General features: G+C 43.3%; 1 protein-coding gene and 1 non-coding gene across 16 annotated transcripts in view; one reads left to right on the forward strand and one right to left on the reverse strand.

Moving 5' to 3' along the window:
* Positions 1-22,398, reverse strand: part of TANC1 (tetratricopeptide repeat, ankyrin repeat and coiled-coil containing 1) — a 273,836-nt gene that overhangs the window by 198,752 nt on the left and 52,686 nt on the right. The window lies entirely within an intron of this gene.
* On the forward strand, positions 10,020-10,126 carry LOC117095577. The gene has a single exon (XR_004442094.1). It is a non-coding gene; the product is annotated as a U6 spliceosomal RNA (small nuclear RNA).

Raw genomic sequence — 22,398 nt, forward strand, 5'->3', positions numbered from 1 at the left:
ACCATTTGACCAGCCATCTCATTACTGGGTATATACCCAAAGGATTATAAATCATTCTACTGTAAAGACACATGCATACGTATGTTTATTGCGGCACTATTCACAATAGCAAAGCCTTGGAACCAACCCAAACGTCCATCAATGATAGGCTGGATTAAGAAAATGTGGCACATATACATCATGGAATACTACGCAGCCATAAAAAAAAAAAGATGAATTTATGTCCTTTGTAGGAACATGGATGAAGCTGGAAACCATCATTCTGAGCTAACTATTCAAGGACAGAAAACCAAACACTGCATGTTCTCACTCATAGGTGGGAATTAAACAATGAGAACACTTGGACACAGGGCAGGGAACATCACACAATGGGGCCTGTCATGGGGTGCGGGGGTGGGGAAGGGATAGCATTAGGAGATATACCTAATGTAAATAACGAGTTAATGGGTGCAGCACACCAACATGGCACATGTATACATATGTAAGAAACCTGCACGTTCTGCACACATACCCTAGAACTTAAAGTATAATAATAATTAAAAAAAAAAAAGCCTCAACTCATGTTCAGTGACAGCTTGCAAATGCTGCAAGAGTTTCTAAGCACCCCAGGTTTTTCCTACATGAGGTTGTTGACCTCACCGGCACAGTATCTAAGCATTCCCTGCAGGACAGCACCACTTGGTGAACAGTCACAGCTCAAATACCTGAGGTTTCCCAGGATAGGTTCATAAAAGGGAGAGGGCCCTGGCAGCCAGGAAGGGAATCATCTCCCAGCTGCTGCATGTCCTTCAGCCAAGTCTCCTTTCATAAAGCACACCTCAGCAGAAAAGGCAGGCTTCTCATCTGTCCTAACCACAACCAACAGACAAGTATAAAAGAATACCCATCACAGCCCACAGCACGCCTGCTCTCACAGCATGCCCACTCTCAGACCCTCTGTCCTGAGGACTCACAGACGCGTGTGCACCCTTAACATTAAATCTAACAGGTCGTGTACACACGCACTTTCTCTCTGGCCTCTTCCCCACCTACAGCAACCCGTTTATAAAACTTCTGTAAGGGCAGCAGGGGAAAACTCCTTTCTGAGTTTAAAGCTACAAAGGCACCACTATAAATTACAGAGTCGCAGAGATCTCAAGCGAGGCAGCTTCCTGAGAGGAGGAAGACTGTCCCTCCAGCCTGTTTTGTGGTGATGAGATCACAGAGTTTAGATTCTGCACTTGGTCCTACATGGGTTTTAAGGGCCTTCTTCAGTAATTACAGAAAGGAAAAAGGAAGGTCAATGAGACCAAAGAAACTGAGTGGTGTTTGAGAGGTTACTTATAGCTACAGCCAGGTCACCTACCAGACTCAGAAAAGAAACTATGCCTTCAGTTTTTTGTTGTTGTTGTTCCTCAGAATCAAGTTTAGCAAAAAAAATTATGAACTTTTCCTGTTTTGGCATTCCTGTGTTCAAAGGCCTTTTTCAATGCACAACCCAGCATTTGGGCCCATGATAGTTTTGAAAAAAATGAGCATTACACCACAAAATATTCTCATGTAAAAGATGACAAAATATACTTATTGCAGGAATTTTTATGAAACCTAAAACACAGGAGGTTAGAGACTAGCTGAATGAGGATTTCAAATGCCCATCAATAGCTTTTTCTTTTCAGATCTAATTTCCCTCTGACTCCTTCAAAAAACTTCATAGAGAATTATTACAGTTTACCTCTTGGTCATCACTTTCTTACAAGGATGAACAGAGACACTTCAAAGTTGTTTATCCAATAGAAGAAAAAAAAATTTTTTTTTCTCCCAAGTACCCTTCTAAAGCCTAGCATTGGGCCTCCTCAGACCACAAGACAAAGGCTACCGTATGTGTTCATGGACCAAAGCATGTCTCCATCGATTCCATGTGACGGTCCAAATCCTCCAGCTGTAAAGGGTTCTGCAGCATTGAGTACTGCCTTGACTACAATGTGAGGCCCAGAGAGGCTAAACAACTTGACGAAAGCCACTCAGGCAAAGCCAGCACCGGTGAGTTCGTGAGGACGTTCAAGTCACACTCAACCGCAGCACAGTGGAAACAATACCACAGAAATCCTAAAGCAAATAAAAGAAAGCTCTTCTTTCATTTTGAATGCTGCTGCTTAATAGAAAACAGGCTTACATAACAGAGGAAGACGGGAGGAGGAGAGCCTCTTGCGGATCTGTCCTACATTCGGCGCTTGAGTAGCAAAAGGCATTAAACATACCAATTTCCATCCCAAATCTTTCAGCTTCCATTTCCAAGAGACAGGTGTCCTGTTAGCACTGTTACACCTATCAACCTCCCTGAGGCGGTTTTCCATCCCACGGCCCATGAGAATCTCCTAGATAGCTTTAAAAATTCTGAGGCCTGGAAGAAGTGAAACGGGATCGCTGGGGACAGGACCCAAACACTGGTGCTTTTCAAACCCGACCAGCTGATTATAATGTGTAGCCAGGATTGAGAGTCACTACACCTGACCAACTCCCAGCTGTTTCTTTTAGCCTCCTGATGGGGTCAGGTGGGAAGTATTTATGACTCAAAAAAAGGGGAGGGAAAAGCAAATGGATCAGGGAAGACAGCTGAAGAAAGTTGGAGCGAATAATGATTTGCAGGTGATGATCGCTGGGGTGGGTGCAAGGTGTGGCCCAAGGGAGAAGGCGGAGGAGGGACAGATTAGGCCATTCCCTAAGTGAGCCATGCATGGCATCTGCCATTGAGTCCGGCTGCTTTGGAAGATGGAGGCAGGGGCAAGAGACAGCAATTCAAAGCTCATCTGTAAAGAATATTTCCATTAAGTGTTAACTATGTGAGAAATGATACGACGGCTTTCAGATGTGAAGAATTTACTGAACCACTGTATTTGTTACTAGGATTTCACCTGTTCTTCTAATAGTCCTAATAGGGTTTTTGTTTTTTTACTGAGGATCCATATTTTCTTACTCACCAAGTCTGACAAAGCACAATGCACTGAACGATAACTACTTAGAGCCACAGTGCCTGAAGAACACAGCTTTCCTTGGTATAAAACCAGCTGGTGCACATGCAGGTTGAATGTGACCTTGATTTCATAAGCATCATGATGTTTTCAGATGTGACAGATGCTGGATAAGAAAGAACCTGGGGCAAAGACTGCGGGAATACTGGCTCCGTCTGAGGTGCTAATCCTGTTGTCACTCCCATGTCCTGTCATTCTTAGGGCTACTTGCTACCTGCTCTTCTGTAATAGAGGGACAACCACCAGGCTGTCCCTGGATGCCTTTTCCCCAATTTCTGTCTCTCATGGGAAGTAAATTTATCTGCTTTGCCTTACCCATCCTTTACCAATGTTTCCCAAAACGTGTCCCATCTGTACTAGAGCAACCTGGGCTGCTCCTGGGCACCTCCCCTCTCCCGCAGCCCAGGAAAAATCACACCTGAAGCCCAAGAGATTCACAACAGTCTGTGAACCGTCCATACATTTATGATTCTTCCTTTGAAATGAGTTCCTCATCTGTGCTGCTACATCTGTCCCTAACCTCTGCCACTTCCTAACTGGTGATTCACAAAGTCATCCATGGCCACTTACTTGAATCCCACTTGGATCCCACACCCACCCCCGCCCAATGCCAAGCCCCTGACTTAAATCACTCTTCTCTGAACTCACACAAGACGCAAAACCACTACTTTTAATCGGGAGTTTCAGGTCTGTTAGTTTTCTCTCCCAACTACAGGCTAGGCTTCTTGATGACAGGGTCCATGACATCCCACTGAACCTTTCGCAGGGCTCAGTATATTTAGGCTGTACGAACAGTGGCTGACGGACAGGCCAAGGCTTGCTCAGCCCTGGGTCTTCCTCCATTCAGCTTCTTCTTATTTTCTCTAAGAAAACTTTCATTCTTTCCTTTCCATAACAAAATTGATTCAGGCAAGAGTAGGAGGGAAAAGCGGGGAGGCCTATCAAAGACAGAAGTCATATGCTACAACCTCAGCTTATCCAGAAAACACCAGGAACCAAGATGCAAATCAGTCTTCAAAGCTGCCAAAATCTGGGGCTCAGTTCATGCACAATGCAGAAGGGAACCTCCTAACCCCCACACGAACCCCCAACACCTCTTCACAGGCCCCCCACTCAGAGCCCTCCCACTGTCTTTCAGATTCTATTCTAACAGAAGGGAATGTGTGGTTTCCCAGACCATTGTTAAGAGAGTGGAGGGCCAGTGTTAGATCTGGCCACCATGGCAGCCCTGAGAAGCTGTGACTGACAGGAGAGAACCTGTAAATTCAAAACAATAGATTACAGGCTGTTTTAGTTTTAATAGCCTTTCAATCCCCGAATGCATCCAAGGACACCAAAACAAAGCCTTTTAAAGCAGCATAATTCTTGGCTCTGAAAGGTGACCCTGGGCACCAAGAAAAGGTTACTTTGCTCAGTGTGTCTCTGCAACTATATCCAGGAGAGATGTCCACATGGCTAACCTCAGTCCACGAGACCCAAATGTCCTCAAAAATAGGAATGGGGACTATATCCAAAGGCAATGTGCTGTCTCTGTGTGGTCTCTAACACCAACGGAAACAAGGACAGGCTTTCTCAAAAGCACTGCCATTCTGATCTGGAATCTTCCATCTAAGTACTCTCCCATTCATTATTCTCATCTATCTTTTCTTATGGTATCTGTGAGTAAAGCTCCTCACCAGATTATAAACTTCTTTGAGCAGATGGACTATGCCTTTGTATTGATGACATGCCCCCTATCTCCTCCTAGGTCACCAATGAAGCCTGCTGAATCTTAGCCAATTCAATCTGCCCAGATACCCTAGGGCCAGATGACCTTAGGGAAAAAGGCATCTGAATGAGAGTGTTTTTAAACAGCCTAAGCGTTTCTGTAGTCTCTAAAGGTATTAAGTTTCCAACTTTCTTAAAGATGATAAAATTGGTTTAAACGTTAGGATTCTGTGATCAATGAGGCAAGCTTCAGCTGACTTTGGAATCTAATCTGTATTACATACAGAGCCAAGGAATAAATTCTGCACTGTTTTGTGTGGCTACGGTGAGTTTTCCCTTGATCTAAAGCAACCTCACCTCACATGTCTTTAATCATTCATCTACTCAGAATGGATTACTGGATGACTTCATATTTATTTCTTTTTTCCAAAGCTCAGCTTTCTGATTTATATATTTATTTCTTGGTAAGTAATAGCACTCAAACGCACCAATTTGCTTCAGGCTTGGTAAAGAGCACTTTCATGAATTTAAGTGACAGTTCTGTACTGTAGGGTTATAATTTACACTTGGGAAAAATTGAGGAATTTGGTTTGTCTACATTGAATTTAAAACTACATCCATTTCCAGATTCCCATAAGTGATTCTCAGTTTTCAAGCTCATCATTGAATATGTCCCTTATACCCTAAGACCCGTTCACTTGCAAGCAGGCTAAAATGACCTACCAGGACACTAAAAAGCTCTCTGTTTAGGTCTAGGCTGTCAGGACATCCAGGCCTGGCCTGCTGTTTTCAGTGTCCATGGCCCTTCCTTCCCCACAGCTGAAGCCTCTTAACCCTCACCCCCACACTCCCCTTGCTGGCTCAACCCAGAGGGAATTTCTAAGAAGAGATTTAAATAGCTCAGGCTAAGTTGCTCTTGCTGCTTAACAGGCAGGCCTTGACCTTGTATCTAATAACTTGGCTTTCTTGCTCCTGCATTCCACAGGCCTAACTCACCCTCTAGCTCAGTTCTGATAAGGAGCCTGAGACCCTCTCTGGATAACCTGCTGTTAACTCGTCAGAGGCCGAGGAGCTGCCTTGCTCTTGGCAATCTTCCAGGGGACTGGAGGTCACTCTGCATTCAGATGGCCAGAGAAGGTCAGGGGACATGGGTGCCTGTGTCAGGCTACTCATATACCCTAAGCCACCAGCCCTGAAGACCTCAGCCCTCTCTTCTTGACACCTGGACTCCCTCCCAGCTGCAGTGGCTGGATCTGCTGCCCCCAGCTCTGAGCTGGGGATTCCAGGACCAATGCCTCAGGACTCAGTAGGAAATGACTCATCACAAAAAGCTTAGGGTCCTCTGGCCAGAACACAAGTCACAAGATCTGGATCTCAGCTGTCAAAAAAATGTCGAAAACAAAACCCCAACAAAAAACTGAGAAAACAGGATCTCTCTTTTCCTGGAGAATTCAACACCCCCATGTTGGCTTTGAGCATGCTGAAGCCATTGAACCCTCTTTTATTAGTTCTAAGGCGAAAACTGAGAGAAATCAGAGAAATGGCTACAACTGTGTCTTCTCTGAATAAAGGAGAATCAGAGAGCTTCTTATCAACCACTTCAAAGCTAACACCCATGGTTACTGAAATTACAGCTATGAAATAACTTCTGTCCTAGGAAATCAAGTCATCTTCTAAAAGAAAGCTAAATGTGTATGTGCATTTTTATCAATATCCTTTAAAGATCCAGACAACCTAGCTGGTTAAACTGTCCTACACTTTAGAATAACATAAAAAATAGCAACCTTCATTTTCTGGTCAAAGATTATTTTTGCAATACCTATTAATTTCTACAAAATTCTAGCTTTTTTTTTGCTTTCTACCACTATTCTGTAGAAAGATGTTCCCCCCTTCGCTTTATATCTTTGCTTTTTGATCTTGTTAACAATCCAGAAAATTCCAACCTTGCAATTTTTTTTTCACCCCTTGGAAGTAATAACACAGTCACTTAAAAACCAAAAGCAGTGTCAACACTTCCTCAATGACACAGCTGCTGTGAGTGACCAGTGAATACAAGGGTTTTTGTGGGGAAATGTTGACTTCTCTCCAAAATAATTCTCAGTGTTATTGAAGACATGATAAAAAACAGTAAAGAGGCCGGGCACGGTGGCTCAAGCCTGTAATCCCAGCACTTTGGGAGGCCGAGACAGGCGGATCACGAGGTCAGGAGATCGAGACCATCCTGGCTAACTCGGTGAAACACGTCTCTACTGAAAAATACAAAAAACTAGCCAGGTGTGGTGGTGGCGCCTGTAGTCCCAGCTACTCGGGAGGCTGAGGCAGGAGAATGGTGTGAACCCGGGAGGTGGAGCTTGCAGTGAGCTGAGATTGCGCCACTGCACTCCAGCCTGGGCGACAGAGCGAGACTCCGTCTCAAAAAAAAAAAAAAAAAGTAAAGAGGCCTGGCACAGTGGCTCACACCTATAATCCAAGCACTTTGGGAGGTCAAAGCAGGAGGACTGCTTGAGGCCAGGAGTTCAACAACAGTCTGAACAACATAGCAAGACCCCATATCGCTATGTTAAAAATACAGTCATGGTGGCACATACGTGTAGATGGGAGGCTGAGGCAGGTGGATCACTTGAGACTAGGAGTTCAAAACTAGCCTGGGCAACACAGTGAGACCTCATCTCTACACAAAATTTTAAAAATTAACTGGGTGTAGTGGCATGCACCTATAGTGTTAGCTACTCCGGAGGCTGACGTGGGAGGACTGCTTGAGCCGAGGAGTCCAACGTTATAGTGAACTATGATTGTGCCACTGCACTCCAGCCTGGTTGACAGAGCAAGACTCTGTCCCTAAAAAATAATAATAAGGCATTAGTTAAGCAAGAAATACTAAGTACTTACGATAAACCACAGTGAAAATACTCAAACTATATGGACACTTGTTTTCAAAAGAGGGTGCCCACACAGGAAAGAACCCACTCTGTGTTACTTGGAACAATGCACATGTTCCATAATACAAACCTTTATTTAAAAAGTGAGGCATATGATCTAACAATCTCATTTCTGGGTATTTATCCAAAAAAATTGAAGTCAGGATCCCAAAGAGCTATTTGCACTCCCATGTTAATTGCAGCATTATTCACAGTAACCAAAGTGTAGAAGCATCCTAAATATTCACTAACAGATGAATGGACAAACAAAATGTGATATATACATACAATGGATCATTCAGCCATAAAAAAAGGAAATCCTGATACATGCTACAACATGAATGAACCTTGAAGACATTACGCAAGAGAAATATAACAGTCACAGGAGGACAAACAGCACATGATTCCACTCTTATGAGGTATATAAAGTAGTCAAACTCAGCCAGGCACTATGGCTCACACCTGTAATCCCAACACTTTGGGAGGCTGACTTGCGAGGATCACTTGAGGCCATGAGTTCAAGACCAGCCTGGGCAACATAGCAAGATCCTCATCTCTACAAAAATATCTATAAATTAGCTGGGTATACCGGCACATGCCTGTACTCTCAGCTGCTTGGGAGGATCACTTGAACACAGGAGTTTGAACTTACAGTGAGCTCCAATCAAGCCACTATACTCTAGACTGGGCAACAGAGTGAGAGACTCTGTCTCAATAATAATAATAATAATAATTATAATTAATTAATAATCAAACTCATAGAAGCAGAGCAGAATGGTGAATGCCAGGAGCTTGGGGAGAGAGGAAATGGAGAATTGTTCAAAGAATATAAAGTTTCAGTCACAGAGGATGAAATACTTCTAGGAATCATGCTGTATAACATTGTGCTTATAAGTTAACAACACTGTACATTTAAAATTTTGTTAGGAGTTAGATCTCATGTGTTTTGTTTTGTAACCACAATTTTTAAAAATATGAGGATACAAACTCAGGAATTCAGATTACATTAGCTTCAAAGTTCTTGTCCTTTCTACTGTTTAATTTTGTCTACATACAAGAGGAGTATAAACAGTAAAGATTAGGCCAGGCACAGTGGCTCACACCTGTAATCCCAGCACGTTGGGAGGCCAAGGCGGGCGAATCACTTGAGGTCAGGAGCTCGAGACCAGCCTGGCCAACATGGTGAAACCCTGTCTCTACTAAAAACACAAAAATTAGCCAAGTGTGGTGGTGTGTGCCTATAATCCCAGCTACTTGGGAGGCTGAGGCAGGAGAATCCCTGGAACCTGGGAGGTGGAGGTTGCAATGAGGTGAGATTGCACCACTGCACTCCAGCCTAGGCAACAAGAGTGACACTCCATACCAAGAAAAAAAAAAATTAGCATATGCTATGGCTTGAATGTGTCCCCCAACTTTCAAGTGTTGGCAACGTAACCCCAAATTCATATGTGGAGTGGAGGTGGGGCCTCTGGGAGGAAATAGGATGAGATGAGGTCATCGGGATGGGGCTCCCATGATAGGTAGGACTAGGGGCTTGAAAGAAAGAGGAGGAGAGACTTGAGCTGACATGCATACTTTTGCCCTCTTGCTATGTGATACCTTCTGCCATGTTATGAGGCAGGAAGAAGATCCTCATTAGAAGCTAAGCAGATGCTAGCACCATGCTCCTGGACTTCACAGGCTCCAGAACTGTGAGAAATAATTTTCCCTTTTTTTTTTTATTATAAATTACCCAGTCAGTGGCATTCAGTTATAGCAAGAGAATAGTTACAGCAAGTTATAGCAAGACCGAAAATTGGTACCAAGAATGGGGTCACTGCTATTAACAGATAGCTGAAAATATGGAAGTGGCTTTAAAACTGGGCAATGAGTAGAGGCTGGAAGGGTTTGAGGGAGCAAGCTAGAAAAAGCCTATAATTGCTATAAGTGGAGCATTAGGGGAGATTCTGATGAGGGTTCAGAAGATGAGAGCTAGGGGAAAGTCTGAATCTTCTTCAAGATTTGCTTAAGTGGTGGTGGCCAAAATGTTGGTAGAAATTTAAACAGTAAAGGCCATTCCGACAAGGTCTCGGATGGAAATGAGGAACAAAGTATTGGAAACTATAGTAAAGGCCATCCTTATCACAAAGTAGCAACAAGCTTGGCTACATTGTGTCCATGTCCTAGGTCTTTGTGAAATGCAGGCTTGAGGGCAATAAACTAAGATATCTGGCAGAAGAAATATTTAAGCAGCAAAGCATTCAGGATATTGCATGGTTACTTTTGACCACATTCAGTGAGATGTGAGAGCAAAGAAATGACTTAAAGACAGAATGTACAATTAAAAAGAAAACAGAATGGGAAGACTTCAAAATGATGCAGGCTGGCCACATAAAGAGTGAAAAACGTGCTTCCCTCAGCAGCACATATACTAAAACTGGACTGATACAGAGAAGATTAGCATGGTCCCTGCACAAGGATGACATGCAAATTCATGAAGCATTCCATGTTTTTTTTTTTAAAAGAGTGAAAAAGTGTGTTCAGAAGAGGAAACCAAGGCTGTGGCTAGGTGATCATTTGTTAAGGAGATTACTATTGATAGATGAAATTATCAAGAGAATAGGAAAAAGACCCCTGCCATTTCACAGATCTTTGAAGCTGTCTCTCCGGTCCCTGGCCCAAAGCTCTAGAAGGGTGGAATGGTTTCAGGAGAAGGACCCAGGCACCCTTCATGGGGTTGCTGCCCAGGGCCCCCTTGGGTCTCTGCTTTCTGCATCCCAGTGCAGCACTCCTCAGCCACCCCAGCTGTGGCTCAAGCAACCCCGAGTGCAGCTTAACCCAGCACTCCAGAAGGTACAAGCAGCAAGGACTAGCAGCACCTCTACAGAGAGTCCCTACCAGCAAGAAGGCCCTCCCAGATGCAGCCTCAAGACACTGGACTTCATTGTCTCCAGAACTGTAAGAAACAAATTTTCTTTATAAATTGCTGAGTCTCAGGTATTCAGTTATAGCAACGGAAAACAGCATATAATTAAAGGCTTGAGTGCAGGGTAGGAGAAACGGAGAGGGACAGGAAGCCAAAGAAGCTGAGGTCATTGAGGAAAGCCTCAAAAAAAAAGGGCAACGTAGGCCCAACCCTGAAAGATCAGCTGAGGCTGTGGGGACTGCTACAAGCATCTGAGTAAGGACACTGAGCTGGTCCATGCCAAAAAGGCATGCTAGGCAACAGCTTTTAAAGGCTGAGGAGGACATGAACTAAACACTGAAGCTGAAAACTGAAGCAAGGACTGCTAGAGGCCAGGTGTTCAAGACTATGCTGGGCAACAATAGCAACACCCTATCTCTACAAAAAATTTAAATCTTATCCAGGAATCATGGGTACCCCTGTAGTCCTAGCCACTGGGAAGCTGAGGCAAGAGGATCACTTGAGCCCAGGACTGGAGGCTTCAGTGAGCTACAATCATGCCACTGCGCTCCAGCCTGGGTGATAGAGTGAGACCCTGTCTCTACAAAAAATAAAAATAAAAATAGCAAAAAACACTGAAGCAAAATCAAAGGAATTGGTCGGAGTACCGTAACCATTTATAATCTAGCTCTCAGAATTTGAATGTTCACTGAATCCCTGAAAAGGCCTTGCTATATGACAAACGAGCAATCAAGAAAGTTTTAAGGCACAGCCCTCCATTGGGGCCAACCTGATTAGTTAAATGATGAGATATAAGACCAAATAAATCGTATGCCATTTCAAAGAAATAAATAAAAATATGGTATTACAGTAAAGCCCCATGTATACAACATCCCTGAAAAACTTAGCATGCTAAAAAAAAAATGAATCCCTTAGATATTGAAACCTGTGTTAACATGAAAAAATCTATGTATGGACTGGGTATTGACTAGTATTAAGGAATTATCCTCATTTTGTTTTGTGTTAATGTCATGGGGGGATCTTTATTAATGAGTTACAGACACATACTAGTTACAAAGGGAATTACATAATGTCTGGGATTTGCTTTAAATTGCTGGGGATAAAATATAGGTCAAAGGTTACAAGGTTGCAGTTACACAGAATTAATAAATCTAGAGATCTAATGTACAACATGAAGGCTAAGTTAATAACATTGTATTGCTTAGTGGTACTTTGTTAAGAGAGTAGGTTTTAGGTACTCTTACCACAAGAAAGAAAAAAGAAAAGAAGAGAGGAGGGGAGGGGAGGGGGAGGGGAGAGGAGGGAAGGGGAGGGAAGGGGAGGGGAGAGGAGGGGAGAGGAGGGGAGGGGGAGGGGAGGAAGGGGAGGAGGGGCAGGGGAGGGAAGAGGAGAGGAGGGGAGGGGAGAGGAGGGGAGGGGGAGGGGAGTGGGAGGGGAGAGGAGGGGAGGGGGAGGGGGAGGGGGAGGGGAGGAAGGGGAGGAGGGGAGGAGGAGAGGGGAGGGGGAGGGGGAGGGGGAGGGGAGGGGAGAGGAGGGGGAGAAAAAGAAAAAAGAGGGAGGGAGGGAGGGAGGGAGGGAGACAGATGGATAGATAGAGAAAGAAAGAAAGGTAACTATATGAGATGATGGCAATGTTAATTTGCTTGACCACAGTAACCACTTCACTATGTATATGTATATCAATAAGTACCAGTCACAGGGGGCTTAATGATAGGGATAGAGGATGGAAGGTGGTGGATTCAGCATTAGCACTGCTGTGCGAATGTAAGAGTGTACTTACACAAATCTACAAGCCTGGGCTATATGCTAGAGCCTATTGCTCCTAGGCTACAAACCAGAACAGCATGTTACCGTCCTGAAGATTGTAGGCAAATTTAGCACAATGGGAAGTATTTGTGTTATCTAAACATATCTAAACATAGAAAAGACACAGTGAAAATATAATCTAAATATGATCTAAAAGTTTTTTTTTTTTTGGAGATGAAATCTTGCTCTGTCACCCAAGCTGGAGTGCAGTGGCACAATCTTAGCTCACTGCAGCCTCTGTCTCCCCGGTTGAAGCGATTCTCCTGCCTCAGCCTCCTGCATAGCTGGGGTTACAGGCATGTACCACCATGCCTGGCCACTTTTTATATTTTTAGTAGAGATGGGCTTTCACCATGTTGGCCAGGCTGGTGTTGAATTCCTGATTTCAAGTGATCTGCCTGCCTCAGCCTCCCAAAGTGCTGGGATTATAGACGTGAGCCACCGGCCTAAAGGATTTTTTAAACAGTGAGGCATACAGTACCTACCACAAATGGAGTTGGCAGAACTGCAAGTTGCTCTGGGTGGGTCAGTGAGTGAATGTAAAGGCCTGGGACACTAACGTACACTACTGTAGACTTTATGAACACTGTACACTTAGGCTACACAAAATTCATTTTAAAAATAAGGTAACTGCACTATAACATTACAATGGCTACCATGTCACTAGGCAATAGGGATTTTCCAGTTCCTATTATAATCTTATGGGAATGGCATTGTATATACATGCCATGTTGTGGCACATGACTATATACAAAAACATCATGTTGTAGACCTTAAATATATACAATAAAAAATAAAACTGCTCCAACCACAAAAAGGCAATGCAGGGTTACTAAAACAAGATGGACAAAGTGTTGATATTTGTGAAGCTGGTTGGTAGATACATGATGGTTTGTTATATGCCTCATTATTTGTATATTTTTGACAATTTTTTTTTTTGAGATGGAGTCTCACTCTGTCACCCAGGCTGGAGTGCAGTGGCACGATCTTGGCTCACTGCAACCTCTGCCACCCGGGTTCAAGTGATTCTCCTGCCTCAGCCTCCCGAGTAGCTGGGACTACAGGCACATGCAATAATACCCAGTAATTTTTTGGATTTCTAGTAGAGATGGAGTTTCACCATGATAGTCAGGCTGGTCTCGAACTCCTGACCTCAGGTGAGCCACCCACCTCCACCTCCCAAAGTGCTGGGATTATAGGCATGAGCCACCATACCTGGTCTTATTTTTGACAATTTCTATGATGACTTTTAAAAGCCATGGGTGGCTAGAGGCCATGGCACATGCTTGTAAATCCAGCACTTTGGGAAGCCGAAGTGGGAGGACTGCTTGAGCTCAGGAGTTTGAGACCAGCCTGGGCAGAATGGCGAGATCCTGTCCCTTCCAAAAATACAAAAAACTACCCAGGAGGAGGCTGATGGGAAGATCACTTGATGCAGGAAGGTGGAGGATGCCGTAAGCCAAGATCACACCACTGCACTCCAGCCTGGGTGACAGAGCAAGACTCTGTCTCAAAAAAAAAAAGGAAGAAGAAGAAGAGGGAGGAGAAGAGGGAGGAGAAGAGGGAGGAGAGAGGGAGGAGAAGAGGGAGGAGAGAGGGAGGAGAAGAGGGAGGAGAAGAGGAGGAGGAGGAGAAGGAGGAGGAGAAGGAGAACCAGAAGCCATGGGTTACCCATTTGGTATAAAGTTTTCTCTAAAATTTGTCAGACTCTGTCCGCTTTACATACACCTCTCTCTCTCTTCTCTCTCTCTCTCTCTCTCTCTCTCTCTCTCTCTCTCTCTACCTAGAATGTCCTTTTATTCCACCTGGACAACTCCTAGTCACTCCCCAAGACCACACACAAAAAAAGCAATGTAGGGTTACTGAAACAAGATTGACAAAGTGTTGATATTTGTGACTTCCTTTCACTTGGAAGCAGAAGTCTCAATTTTCCCTATGTTTCCACTATATGCCACTCATCACATTATATAATCCTTAGTATACTGTCTTATATTTATATATGAAACCATGTGCCCTCCTAGGCTGTGAACAAGGAAGGGACCCTAATTTGTTTATCATCACACACCTAGCGTCTGGTATAGTAAGCACCTGATGAATATTTGGGTCATGAACAAGACCTAGCCCAAAGTCATCAAAAACCCAGTCCTGCCAAGAGATCTTAGGAAGGTCTGTTGAGCTGCACAACCTGTGTGCTTCCCAAGCTGATGACCTTACCCAGTCAGGCATGCCAGCTTCTCCAGGCCACCTCCACTTCTATTTTTTATTTTATTTTTCAAAGACGGGGTCTTGCTCTGTTGCCCAGGCTGGAGTACAGTAGTGCAATCTCAGCTCACTGCAACCTCCACCTCCTGGGTTCAAGCGATTCTCCTGCCTTAGCCTCCCGAGAACTACAGGCATGCACCACCATGCCCATCTAATTTTTGTATTTTTAGTAGAGATGGGGTTTCACCACGTTAGCCAGGCTGGTCTCGAACTCCTGACCTCAAGCAATCTGCCCACCTTGGCTTCCCAAAGTGCTGGGATCACAGGCGTGAGCCACCGTGCCTTGCCCCACATCCACTTCTAATTTCCAGCTTGTCATTTCTTATGAATAGAACCCTGGAACAAACATCCTGAATTCAAGTGGCCTCCAGATCAAAAACAAGAGGTCCTGGACACACACTTAGGAAAATGGTGCATACACGCTGGTGTGTACCATATACGTGTACTACATATTCTGAACTGCTCAGAGGGCTTCCCTGCTTAACTCCCAAGTTGCAACTGTGAATGGGATAACAAGAGTGCCAGTTGAGAAAGGGTGGCATTCTGGCCACTCCTCTGATAAGTAGTGTCACCTCCAGAGTGACATTACTCCATCAGTCTTCAACAGTGTTCAATGATAAAAACACAAATACCACCAAAGGTTGTTCGGAACAAGTAAAATTATGTATACTAGGATTTCAAAGCAACTTTTAAGTAGCAGAGCTCTTTTTTTCCACAGTTCTGAAATACTGAAAAAGACATTGATCTCTCCATTAATTTATCTTGAAAAATTTTTAGCTGTCTTAATTTAAGACAGGTTTTAAGGTTTTTAATTTTTTAAACAGGACTTTACATGTCCCTGAGATTTCTCCATTCTTCCTCAAACTTGGACTTACGACCTATATAGGTGACTCTAGCCTTTAATTATATGCCAATCTATTCTGTTTATACTTCTCTTGCATGTGGACAATATAGTAAAGCAGAAAAGACTGAAAGTTTGAGAAAACAAATGTAACCAAAGTTCAGCAATTCCTTTAATTTTACTTTCAGTTGTATTCTGTTAAATTTAAATTAAGGTACTATTTTATTTTAAAATGTCTGCAGCAAATTTCTGAATGCGAAATTACTTTTTCTTTTTTTCTTTTTCTTTTTTTTTTTTTAAAGAGATAGGGTCTTGTTACATTGCCCAGACTGGAGTGCAGTGGCTATTCACAGACATGATCCCAACGCACTACCACCTGCTCTACTGATCCTCCTGCCTCAGCCTCCTGAGTAGCTAGGACTACAGACACAGGCCACCTTGCCCAGCTACTTCCCTATTTTTAGCAAGTTCTACCAGAAGCATAGATTACTTTGGTTATCTTTTAAAAAGAAAAGCCTAAATGATTTTCAGTTGAATGAGAGAATGGTACAAACCCTGCCCTCCCCACTAGAAACTGATCTTAAAAACTACTGATATCTACCGACCAAATTAAGAGGACAAAAGTCAAGGAGATGAATGTGATGATTACTATATCATTATGTGTAAACTACCCATTAAAAAAAAAGTTTAAAATTCTCCTTACATTCTCATTTACAGTATTATCTATAAGATGATCAGATCATTTGGTTTAGGGTTCTGTTCTAATGAAGTAAGGTCTTTTCTTGGCCACAGGTTAACTGCTAAATCCAGGCATCTCACAAAGGCAAAAAAGACAATCCAAATCCACACCAGTACTAGCAAACCACTTTGAATACCCTGGTAATGACGGGTAACTCAGAAGATTTATATGAGTGACACATTATATTACACTTTAACTAACCCTACCTTTCCACAGATGATGGAAAGATAGAAGTAGAAGCACTACAGTATCTAAAAAGACACGATTTCCAGAGGCCAGGAAAAAAAAAAAAGGAGAGACTGACTGCACCATACCACAGGTGTGTCCAAGAAAGTTGTCTATATCACTCAACAGATGCGTGTGTCCAAATGGTTCTGGCTGTGCCATACAATGGATGTACGACCTTGGACTAGTCTCTTAAATTCATTGCCCCTGAGCAGCTTCATAGGCAAATCCAATAATACATTGTATTAGATATGTTCAAGCCTTTCTGAATCTAAATTCAGTCCAAATCCACAAATTCTTAGGTGACTTCACACTAAAAAAGAGAAGGCATGTAAAACCCTTAACACTAGTGGCTACCATGCAGTAAGTATGTCATAAATACTGTGGCTGTTATTGAAAAAAAGGAAGTTTAGGTTTGTATGTTACACACAGCATATATTTAAATTTCTTTGGTGGGACTTTTTCTGAAGAAAAAAAAAATCACTTTAAAGTCCTATACTAAGGCCAGGTGCGGTGGCTCACACCTACAATCACACCTGTAATCCCAGCACTTTGGGAGGCCAAGGCAGGCGGATTACTTGAGGCCAGGAGTTCGAGACCAGCCTGGCCAACACAGCGAAATGCCATCTTTACGAAAAATACAGAAATTGGCTAGCTGTGGTGGCATGTGCCTGTAATCCCAGCTACTCAGGAAGCTGAGGCTAGGGACGTGAACCTGGGAGGCAGAGGTTGCGATGAGCTGAGTTGCGCCACCACACTCCAGCCTAGGCGACAGAACAAGACTCCGTCTCAGAAGTAAAAATAAAAAATAAAGTCCTATTCTACTCAGAATTGTTAATTCAAAGAAGCCCCTAATGAAACAATAAATTATGAGGTTCTACATGAAAAGACAGGCTCCTCTCAAAATCGACTAGTTTTATTTTGTTTTAAATTAGATTTTCTGTGAACTCTTGGCAGCACTCAGAAAGAAGTCATGAGTGCTTTCAAGACTCTTTTGCTCCGCACACATTTACTGACCATTGCTGTATAAAGCTGCAGCCGCACCCCTGCAATCCCAATATTTCAGGAGGCTGAGGCGGGTGAATCGCTTGAGGCCAGGAGTTTGGGATCAGCCTGGCCAACATGTCGAAACCCCGTCTCTATCAAAAAAATACTAAAATCAGCCAGGCACGGCAGCATATACCTGTAGTCCCAGCTACTTTGTGAGCAGAGATCATGCCACTGTACTCCAGCCTTGGTGACAGAGCGAGACTCTGTCTCAAAAAAATAAAAAAATAAAAAAGTAAAAAAAGAGAAAGAAAGAAAGCTGCAGCTAGGGAAGCAAAGATCATCCAGATACTGCCTCCACGTCCAAACAAGTGGACGACTGTCCCAGAAGTACCAACTGCTGAGGGGTCTGGGTAAGAAAAAGATAGTCCTGAAACCTCCAGAGCAAAGGTCTGAAGGTAGTGGGCCACAGATATTGTGTGGCCCACATGCTTTGTTTTTGTCTTTAACTTAATTAGGTTGCCAACACTCAGAAGTCAGGAGGTTACACATAAATAAGGATTTCTAGTTTCTCTTGAAAATTTGCAAATGCCAGCAGTATCATGCCTGCATTCCCATTCAGCAACCACCTGTGCAGAATCTCTATTCCCATCACTCCCAACATGGGCTGAAGATCGCTGGCTGTTTCCTTCAGCTCACTGCTTGGCTGCTGGGCTGCAGTTTCCCTCCCCCCCGCCCACTGCACCTGTGCACCTAAGGAGCTCGTAGGAGCTTGGGCTCTGGAGCAGACTGCTGAGCTGCAATCCCGGCTCTGCTGCACATCAGCCCTGTCAGTATCTTAGGCAAGGAATTCATCTCTCTGGGCCTTAGTTTCCCATCTGCAAAACTAGGGTATTCTTAATAGTATCTTCCTCACAGAGCTGGCATGAGTGTCAATGTGTTATTATCTGCAAAGTGCTCAGAGCTGTGCCTGATACAGGAACTGCTCTATAAATATTAGATGTTACTACCTTCAGGCCCCAGAAGGCATAATAAGAGTTTCAAATTTATGTCCTTGAGTTTTATTCTTTCTTTTTTGTCCTCAAGTTTAATATTCTGAAGTCATCTACTAAATCACTTTATGATCAAAAAGAAAACGGCACATAGTAGAAGCTATATAGAGACAACTTAAGAATTACTAGAGCCATCAGACACAAAGGGACAAATAGGCAATTTTACTGTATGCGATACCTAGGATATGCAAATTCATAAAGACAAAGTCGAATAGAGGTTAGAGGGGCTGAGGGAAGGAGAAATGGAAAGTTATTGTTTAATGAGCATAGAATTTCTCTTTGGGACGACAAAAAAGTTCTGGAAATGGATGGTGGTAATGGCTGCACAACAATGTGAATGTACTTAATGCCACTGAACCGTACACTTACATTTTGTATTAAAATGTAAATTCTATGTTACATATATTTTACTACAGTTTTTCAAAAAAAAGAATTACTGTAGCCAACATAATTTTGTCTGCTGTTTGCTAGAATTATACTGTTAATAATCCCAAAGACCCCCAATGCACTATCAGTTTATGTTCTCAAAGGCCACATATGGCACATCCCGTAATAGTTGGGAAGCGCAGTATTAACTATTTTAACAGCTGTGCAGCAGAACAGTGGGCTTCCTTTTCTATCTGGAGGCCTTGTGGGAATGCATCTGCAGCAAATACAGGATGAAGCCAGTGGGATAGGCTTTTAATACCTGTCTACAGCAGTTGGGCTGTGCTTCCTTCATAATAAAATGCTCCACACAGACTCGTCATTCTCTCTTTTCTCTCAACCAATATTCAAAATGGAAGGCTTCCTGCCAAGCGCTATGCAACTGGCTGCCTTTGAACTGTGGGATGCTGCACAACACGGACAAGAGGTTTGATTCACACCTGTTCTATAACAGTATTCAAAACGCACACATACACTAAGAGTCCCACCGGGCTATAAATCAACACACACAGGAGAACATCCCAATCAGGGTACTATTTTTACATTTCTACATGCTGCCACTTTCTAAGGCATCTTTCTTTCTTTTTTATTTATTTTACTTTAAGTTCTGGGATACATGTGCAGAACATGCAGGTTTGTTACATAGATATACATGTGCCATGATGGTTTGCTGCACCTATTAACCCATCATCTAGGTTTAAAGTCCTGCATGCATTAGGTATTTGTCCTAATGCTCTCCTCCCCCTTTCTTTCATATGTGTGTGTGTGTGTGTGTGTGTGTGTGTGTATATATATATATATATGTTACCCAGACTGCTCATCTGCAAGGCATCTCTCTTTCATTAAAAAAAAAAAGTGAAATATAAGCAAATTTAACGTTACTTTGAAAACTGTAATTAACCTGAGACACACACACAGAACAGGTATATCCAGTCTGCATTCACAGTCTTCCAAACTCAGAACCACTGCAAATACTTACTTCCTAACATTTACAGGGCCATCCCCTGTGAGTTTACAATCTTGAGTCAGGGAGAAGACACCCAGCACTAAGGAGAAACTCCACTGCACTTGGGAATTTCTTAAATAAATGGATGCCTTTTTGGCACAAATGTTGTTTGGAATAAAAGGTTCCTTAAAATACTATTGGTAGTTCACAGTGAGAGAATATAATATCTTTCATTCTTATAAATATTACATTCTGAGTACCAACCCAAACTCAAGAACCACCTGGCAGCTTGATTTCCACTGTTCCCTAACAGTTAAGATCCCAACTCCCCAGGGGGCTGTATGTCCAATATAATAAACCCTCAAACACTGATCATTTTCCTCTGTTAGGGCGCCAAAGAAGTGTTCCAAAAAGACTAAAAGGGAAAAGATCATAGGCAAGGTATGCAGTTTATGCCTCTTTAAAACCAATATGTACATCAAATAGCAATTACTTTTATACTCCTAGGATCAAACAGGGCGGGGATAAATGTTTTTAAAATAGCCTCAAGCAAAACTATCACCATCTAAGAAAAGGATTCCAATCCATAAACCAGAAATGGAAGGAAATATAAGAAGTGGAGTAGATATTTCTTTGAATAGAAAATTTGGCCAAGCTGGGTTGGGTGCAGTGGCTCACACCTGTAATCCCAGCACTTTGGGAGGCCAAGGTGGGTGGATCAAGAGGTCATGAGATCAAGACCATCCTGGCTAACATGCTGAAACCCTGTCTCTACTAAAAATACAAAAAATTAGCCAGGCCTGGTGGCGGGCACCTGTAGTCCCAGCTACTCAGGAGGCTGAGGCAGGAGAATGGCATGAACCTAGGAGGCAGAGCTTGCAGTGAGCCCAGATCGCACCACTGCACTCCACCCTGGGCAACAGTAGGCAACAGAGAGAGACCCCATCTCAAAAAAACAAAAAAACAGAAAAACAAAAAAACAAATTTGACCAAGCTGCATATAAACTAAAAAACAAATATTTATTAAACAGGGCAGAGGAAGTTACTCTATTAGCAGACAGAAAGAGACTGTGACTCCACATCTTTGCTGTTAGGGTTGAACTATGTGTCCCCAAAATTCATGTCACAGTTTAATATGGTTTGGCTCTGTGTCCCCACCCAAATCTCACCTTGAATTGTACTCCCATAATTCCCATGTGTTGTGGGAGAGACTCAGTGGGAGATAATTGAATCATGGGGGTGGTTTCCCCATACTGTTCTTGTGGTAGTGAATAAGTCTCATGAGATCTGATGGTTTTATTAGGGGTTTCTGCTTTTGCATCTTCCTCATTCTCTCTTTGCCTGCTGCAATCCACATAAGATGGGACTTGTTCCTCCTTGCCTTCCACCGTGATTGTGAAGGTTCCTCAGTCACGTGGAAAAGTCCAATTAAACCTCTTTCCTTCATAAATTTCTCAGTCTCAGGTACGTCTTTATCAGCAGTGTGAAAATGGACTAATACAGTAAATTGGTACCAGGAGTGGGGTGCTACTGAAAAGGTACCCGAAAATGTGGAAGCGGCTTTGGAACTGGGTAACAGGCAGAGGGTGGAACAGTCTGGAGGGCTCAGAAGAAGACAGAAAAAGGTGGGATAGTTTGGAACTCCCTAGAGACTTATTGAATGGCTTTGACCAAAATATGCTGATAATGCTATAGACAATGAAATCCAGGCTGATGTGGACTCAGATGGAGATGAGGAACTCATCAGGAACTGGAGCAAAGGTTATGTTTGCTCCAGTTATGTTTTAGCAAAGAGACTGGTGGCATTTTGCACCTGCCCTAGAGATTTGTGGAACTCTGAACTTGAGAGAGATGTTCTAGGGTCTCTGGCAGAAGCAACTTCTAAGCAGCAAAGCATTCAAAAGGTTACCTGTGTGCTATTAAAGGCATTCAGTTTTAAAAGGGAAGCAGAGCATGTCAGTTCAGAAAATTTGCAGCCTGACAATGCAATAGAAAAGAAAATTCTGTTTTCTGAGGAGAAATCCAAGCCAGCTGTAGAAATTTGTGTAAGTAATGAAGAGCCAATGTCAATCCCCAAGAAAATGGGGAAAATGTCTCCAGTGCATATCAGAGGTCTTCGTGGCAGCCCCTCCCATCACAGGCCCAGAGGCTTAGGAGGAAAAAGTGGTTTTGTAGGCTGGGCCAAGGGTTTTCATGCTGTGTGCAGCCTAGGGACTTGTTGCCCTGTGTCCATGCCACTCCAGCCATGGATGAAAGGGGCCAATGTAGAGCTTGGGCTGTGGCTTCAGAGGTTATAACCCCCCAGGCCTTGGCAGCTTCCATATGGTATTAAGCCTGCCAGTGCACAGAAGTCAAGAATTGATGTTTGAGAATCTCTGTCTAGATTACAGAAGATGTATGGGAATGCCTGGATGCCCAGGCAGAAGTTCGCTGTAGGGGTGGGGCCCTCATGGAGAACCTCTGCTACGGCAGTGCAGAATGGAAATGTGGGGTCGGAGCCCCCACACAGAGTCCCTACTGGGGCACCACCTAGTAGAGCTCTGAGAAGAGGGCCATCCTCCTCCAGACCCCAGAAT

Source organism: Trachypithecus francoisi, unplaced genomic scaffold (assembly GCF_009764315.1).
Source record: "Trachypithecus francoisi isolate TF-2019V2 unplaced genomic scaffold, Tfra_2.0 Lachesis_group13, whole genome shotgun sequence".
In the NCBI taxonomy this organism is placed as follows: Eukaryota; Metazoa; Chordata; class Mammalia; order Primates; family Cercopithecidae; genus Trachypithecus; species Trachypithecus francoisi.